Genomic DNA, 7,707 nt, shown 5'->3' on the forward strand with positions numbered 1-7,707 from the left:
CCAACATATTCTCCATTAGTGCACAACAAGTAATTATTTCACGCTCTTTTATTTTTAGTAATTCAAATTGATAATTATAATTGATCTCCTGACTAAGAATAATAAAATAAACATAGCTTGCTTCAAACCAACAATATCCGTGGGATTCGACCCTTACTCACGTAAGGTATTACTTGGACGACCCATGCACTTGCTGGTTAGTTGTGCGGATTGCAAAAGTGTGATTGCAATTTCATGCACCAAGTTTTTGACGCCATTGCCGGGGATTATTTGAGTTTGAACAACTAAAGGTTTATTTTGTTGCTTAGATTAGGAATATAATATTGATGCTATAGAGTTATTAAATTTGAGTCCTTTAATTTCTCTTCAAAAATTTTTCGAAAATATTACTTGTCCCTATTAATTTTTAATTTTTTGTGAATTAGTGTCTTATTCTAAGTTTGGTGTCAATTGCATATTTTATATTTTTCCTTTAAAATTTTCGAATTAGTGTTCTTTGTTTTTCCTTAATCTTCAAATTGTTCTTGTCAATTTTTCTTGTTTGATCTTTGGATTGTCTTGCTCTGTGTCTTTTCTTGTTTTTCTTGTGCTTTTTCAAAACATTAATTTTCAAAAAAAAATTATTTTTATCTATAAAAATAATACATCTTTAAAACACGTTGCATTTATAGCTCAGTTGGCTAGAGCGTTGGCTTATGTTCTTGGCAATTGGGTATCTTCTTTTTAAAACTTTTTCAAAAATAATTTTTCTTTGATTAATTATTGTGCCAAACTTTAAGTTTGGTATTTTCTTGTTAATTTTTTTATAATTTTCAAAAATTTATTTTAGTTTTCCCAAAAATTTTAAGTTTGGTGTTCTTTCTTTTGTTCTTGTGAATCTTCAAAGTGTTCTTGAGTCTTCTTTATGTTTTGATCTTAAAATTTTTAAGTTTGGTGTTCCTTGGTGTTTTCCCTCCAAAATTTTTGAAAACAAGGAGCATTAGATCTAAACATTTTAAGTCGTGTGTCTTTTGTGTGTTTTTCTCTTTCATCATAAAATTCAAAATTCAAAAAAATATCTTTTCTAACTATTTTTAAGCTACTTTTTCGAAATTTTTTTTAGAAATTCAGATTCCAATTTCAAAATTTTTCAAATCTTATCCTTTTAAGATTTTAAAATAATAATAATAATAATAATAATAATAATAATAATAATAATAATAATATTTTATTATCTTTTTCAAAAAAAATATCCTAACCACTTTCTCTCTCCTCAATTTTTTCGAAAATCTTCACAAAACATTTTCAAATTTCTTTTTATTTTTATTTTTATTTCATTTTTATTTTATCTTATTTTATTTTATTTTATTATTTCAAAAATAAATTTTTTATATATAATAAAATAAATAATATTTACATCCATATCATCTCCCTTGCTCCATCATGGAACTAAGTGGAAATGAACAGTCCAGAAGGACTCTGAGGTCATATGCTAACCCCACTACTGCTTTATATAGGAGTAGTATCTGTATACCCTCCATCGGAGTCAGTAGTTTTGAGTTGAATCATCAGCTCATCATCATGGTGCAGCAAAGTTGCCAGTATTCCGGTCTTCCACAGGAAAAACCTACAAAATTTCTGGCACAATTTTTACAACTTGCTGACACGGTACATGATAAGAAAGTAGATCAAGATATCTACAGATTATTACTGTTTCCATTTGCTGTAAAGGACCAAGCTAAGAGGTGGTTAAATAACTAACCTAAGGACAACATAAGGACACGGAAACAGCTGTCAAAAAAATTTCTGAATTACTATTTTCCTCCAAAACGGATGACACAGCTAAGGCTAAGCATCCAAGGCTTCAAACAAGGAGATAATGAATCCCTTTATGATGCCTGGGAGAGATACAGAGAGATGCTAAGAAAAATGCCCCTCTGAAATGTTTTCAGAGTGGGTGCAGTTAGACATCTTCTACAATGGGCTTACAGAAAGAGCTCAGATTTTTCTAGACCACTCAGCTGGTAAATCTATAAACATAAGAAAGACAATAGAAGAAGCTCAAGAGCTCATTGATACAGTTGCCAAAAATCAGCATCTGTACCTAAGCAGTGAACCTTCCATGAAAGAAAAGGCTAAAACAGTAACTGCTGAAATGAGTCCTGCAGAACAAGTTACAGAATTCAATCAACAATTGGATTTTCTAATAATACAGTTAGCCGAATTCAAAGAGATATTACAAGAAACAAGAATGGCTAATATGAATATGGAAGTGCAATTGAAGCAAACAAAACAGCAATTATCAAAACAAATAACAGAAGAATGCCAAGCAGTTCAATTAAGAAGTGTGAAAACGTTAAATACCTCACTTCAAGACAGCAGGAAGCCAAGAAATGAGCAAACTACCCAAAATCCCTCTGAGGACAGTAAGAGCCCAGAGAAGAATAATTCTGGCGCTCAAACGCCAAAGAATGGGTGGAAAGCTAGCATTGAACTCCCAAACCATGCTCAGTCCTGGCGTTCAACGCCAGAAACAAGCAATGATTTGGTGTTGAACGCCCAAAGGGAGCACAGTTCTGGCGTTCAGACGCCAGAAACAAGTAAGGAGTTGGCGTCTAATGCCACTCCAGCTTCCACCCCTGGCATTCAAATGCCAGTGGGGGATCAGACATATACAAGTGTTGATAATAATCCATCTAAAAAGGCTTCTCAACCCACATCTATAGGCAATAAATCTGCAGCAACTAAGGTTGAGGAATACAAAGCCAAAATGCCTTATCCTCAGAAACTCCGCCAAGCGGAACAAGATAAGCAATTTGCCCACTTTACAGACTATCTCAGGACTCTTGAAATACAGATTCTATTTTCAGAGGCACTCGAGCAAATACCCTCTTATGCTAAGTTCATGAAAGAGATCTTAAGTCATAAGAAGGATTGGAGGGAAACTGAAAAAGTTTATCTCACTGAAGAATGCAGTGCAGTCATTCTGAAAAGCTTATCTGAGAAGCTTAAAGATCCAGGAAGCTTTATGATACCATGCATATTAGAAGGTACTTGTACCAAGCAAGCTCTACGTGATCTTGGGGCAAGTATTAACCTAATACCTGCAGCTACTATCAAAAAGCTTGGGTTAACTAATAAAGTTAAACCAACCCGGATATGTCTCCAACTTGCTGATGGCTCCATTAAATACCCATCAGGCGTGATTGAAGACATGATTGTCAAGGTTGGGCCATTTGCCTTTCCCACTGACTTTGTGGTGCTAGAAATGGAGGAGCATAAGAGTGCAACTCTCATTCTGGGAAGACCTTTCCTAGCAACTGGCAGAACCCTCATTGATGTTCAAAAAGGGGAAGTAACCCTGAGAGTCAATGAGGATGAGTTCAAGTTGAATGTTGTCAAAGCCATGCAGTATCCAGACAGCCAAATTGACTGCATGAGCGTTGATATTATTGACTCTCTGGTAAAAGAAGTCAATATGGCTGAGAGTCTCGAATCAGAGCTGGAGGATATCTTTAAAGATGTTCAACCTGATCTGGAGGAATCAGAGAGAATAATAGAACCTCTGAAAATCCCTCAGGAAGAGGAGAAACCTCCTAAACCCGAGCTCAAACCATTACCACCATCCCTGAAATATGCATTTCTGGGAGAAGGTGATACCTTTCCTGTAATCATAAGCTCTATCTTAGAGCCACAGGAAGAGGAAGCACTAATTCAAGTGCTAAAGACACACAAGACAGCTCTTGGGTGGTCCATCAGTGATCTTAAGGGCATTAGCCCAGCCAGATGCATGCACAAGATTTTATTGGAAGGTGACGCTAAGCCAGTGGTTCAACCACAAAGGCGGCTGAATCCAGCCATGAAGGAGGTGGTGCAAAAGGAGGTCACTAAATTACTAGAGGCTGGGATTATTTATCCCATTTCTGATAGCCCCTGGGTAAGCCCTGTCCAAGTCGTCCCTAAGAAAGGTGGCATGACAGTGGTTCATAATGAAAAAAATGAACTAGTTCCTACAAGAACAGTTACAGGGTGGCGTATGTGTATTGATTACAGAAGGCTCAATACAGCTACCAGAAATGATCACTTTTCTTTACCATTCATAGACCAGATGCTAGAAAGACTAGCAAGTCATGAATACTACTGTTTCCTGGATGGATATTCAAGTTATAATCAAATTGCAGTAGATCCCCAGGATCAAGAGAAAACAGCATTCACATGTCCATCTGGAGTATTTACATACAGAAGGATGCCATTTGGTCTGTGCAATGCACTTGCAACCTTTCAAAGGTGCATGCTCTCAATTTTCTCTGATATGGTGGATAAATTTTTGGAAGTCTTCATGGATGACTTCTCAGTATTTGGAGACTCATTCAGCTCCTGTCTTGACCATCTAGCACTTGTTCTAAAGTGGTGCCAAGAGACTAACCTAGTTTTAAACTGGGAGAAATGTCACTTTATGGTGACTGAAGGAATTGTCCTTAGACATAAAATTTCGAACAAGGGAATAGAAGTGGATCAAGCTAAGGTAGAGGTAATTGAAAAATTACCACCACCAGCCAATGTTAAGGCAATCAGAAGCTTTCTGGGGCATGTAGGATTCTATAGGATGTTTATAAAGGATTTTTCAAAAATTGCCAAACCTCTAAGTAATTTGCTAGCTGCTGACACGCCATTTATCTTTGATCAGGAGTGTCTGCAGGCGTTTGAGACTCTGAAAGCTAAGCTGGTCACAGTACCAGTCATCTCTGCACCAGATTGGACATTACCATTTGAATTAATGTGTAATGCCAGTGACCATGCCATTGGTGCAGTGTTGGGACAAAGGCATGACAAGCTTCTGCACGTCATTTACTATGCCAGTCGTGTTTTAAATGACACACAGAAGAACTACACAACCACAGAAAAAGAGTTACTTGCAGTGGTTTACGCCATTGACAAATTTAGATCCTATTTAGTAGTATCAAAAGTGATTGTGTACACTGATCGTGCTGCTCTTAAATATCTACTCACAAAGCAGGATTCAAAACCCAGACTTATAAGATGGGTGTTGCTTCTGCAAGAGTTTGATATAGAAATAAGAGACAGAAAAGGGACAGAGAACCAAGTAGCAGATCACATGTCCCGAATAGAACCAGCAGAAGGGGCGTCCCTCCCTCTTACTGAGATCTCTGAAACCTTTCCAGATGAGCAACTCTTTGCCATCCAAGAAGTGCCATGGTTTGCAGACATTGCAAACTACAAGGCAGTGAGGTTCATACCCAAAGAGTACAGTAGGCAGCAATCAAAGAAATTGATCACAGATGCAAAGTACTATCTTTGGGATGAACCATATCTCTTCAAGAGATGTGCAGACGGAGTAATCCGTAGATGTGTACCTAAAGAAGAAACACAGAAGATCCTCTGGCACTGCCATGGATCACAGTATGGAGGACATTTTGGAAGTGAGCGAACAGCCACAAGAGTCCTCCAATGTGGCTTCTGCTGGCCTACTCTCTATAAAGACTCCCGACTGTTTGTACTCAATTGTGACAGTTGCCAAAGATCTGGCAATCTACCTCACAGTTATGCCATGCCTCAACAAGGGATCTTGGAGATCGAGTTGTTTGATGTATGGGGTATTGACTTCATGGGGCCATTCCTACCATCATACTCAAACACTTATATTCTGGTGGCAGTGGATTATGTATCCAAATGGGTGGAAGCTATTGCAACACCCACTAATGACACTAAGACAGTGCTAAAATTCCTCCAGAAATACATCTTCAGCAGATTTGGTACCCCTAGAGTATTAATCAGTGATAAGGGCACTCATTTCTGCAATAAACAGCTTTACTCTGCTTTGGTTCGATACGGAGTTAGCCACAAGATGGCCACTCCATATCATCCACAGAAAAATGGGCAATCTGAAGTCTCTAATAAAGAACTTAAAAGAATCCTGGAACGGACTGTGATTAACCGTAGAAGGGATTGGGCAAGAAGCTTGAATGATGCTCTGTGGGCGTACAGAACAGCATTCAAGACCCCTATAGGGACCTCTCCATACCAGCTTGTGTATGGAAAGGCAGGTCACTTGCCAATGGAACTGGAACATAAGGCCTACTGGGCAACCAGATTCCTAAACCTTGATGCCAAGTTAGCTGGAGAAAAACGATTGCTCCAATTAAATGAGCTAGAGGAATTTAGACTCAATGCTTTCGAGAATGCAAAAATTTACAAAGAGAAAGCAAAAAGATGGCATGATAAGAAATTGTCATCCAGAGTCTTTGAGCCAGGGCAGAAAGTTCTGCTATTTAATTCTAGGCTCAGATTATTCCCCGGAAAATTGAAATCCCGGTGGAGAGGACCATATGTGATTACAAGTGTGTCACCATATGGATATGTAGAGCTCCAGAATAATGATTCTAACAAAAAGTTCATTGTTAATGGACAGAGAGTCAAACATTATCTTGAAAGCAATTTTGAGCAAGAATGCTCAAAACTGAGACTTAACTAAATCTCAGTAATAGTCCAGCTAAAGACAATAAAGAAGCGCTTGCTGGGAGGTAACCCAGCCATTTACAAAGCTTATTTATTAATTAATTAATTTTTACAAGTATATGTCAAGTATCTTCAAGGTAAAATAGCAACTGCTTAAGTTCACAGAGTTACAGAAGGAATCAGAGGATAAAACAGCAAAAAAGGAAGCTCACTGGTGCGAAAAAGCCAGTAAAAGCTGTTTTGAGCATTGAACGCCCAAAAGAAGCACCTAATGGGCGTTCAACGCTAGTAAGGATAGCCATATGGGCGTTAAATGCCAGAAAGGAGCATCTTCTGGGCATTGAACGCCAGAAAGAAGCACCTTCTGGGCGTTCAACGCCAGATTTGCAGCGTCCTGGGCGTTTAGAAAAATGCCCAGTGACAAAGGAGTTCCTGGCGTTCAACGCCAGAAAGAAGCAACAGCTGGGCGTTGAACGCCCAGGAGAAGCTGCACATGGGCGTTAAACGCCCAAAACATGCAGCGTTTGGGCGTTTAACGCCAGGATGGTGGAGAGGAGGTAAATTTGTTTTTACTTCACAAAATTTTTAATTTTCTATATTTCAATTTATGATTCCTTGCATAAACATGTTCCAAACTATCATCCTTCAATTCCAAAAAAAAAAATTTCTCCTAATTTCTAAAAACCCTAATTTCTAAAATCCTTTTTTCAAAAATATCAAATATATCTTAATGCATAAACACAAATCTTTTTCCAATCCAATCCAACTCTTTTCAAAACACAATTATCTTTCAAAATCGTTTTCAAATATTCAGATTTATCTTTTTCAAATATCAATCACAACTTTTTAATTTTAAATTATATCTTTTTCTTATTTTATCTTTTATAAATCATATCTTCTATCTTATCTTTTTAATATTTTCGAAAACCCACCCCATCCCTTTAAAATCCACATTCGGCCTCCCTCCTCTCATCCACCATTCGACATTAGCTATCCTTCTATCCCTCTCCTTTCTTTTCTTTTGCTTGAGGACAAGCAAACCTCTAAGTTTGGTGTGTTCATCCGTGATCACAAAAACATACTCACTTAGATCATGGCTCTTTAAGGAAAACAATCCACTCCAAGAGGCAAGAAAGAGAGTATTCCAAAACCACTTTGGAATCAAGGGAAGTTCTTAACCAAAGAACATTCAGACCATTACTACAAAATAATGGGTCTAAGATCAGTGATCCCGGAAGTCAAGTTCGATCT

Source organism: Arachis stenosperma, chromosome 6 (genome assembly GCF_014773155.1).
Source record: "Arachis stenosperma cultivar V10309 chromosome 6, arast.V10309.gnm1.PFL2, whole genome shotgun sequence".
Taxonomy (NCBI): domain Eukaryota; kingdom Viridiplantae; phylum Streptophyta; class Magnoliopsida; order Fabales; family Fabaceae; genus Arachis; species Arachis stenosperma.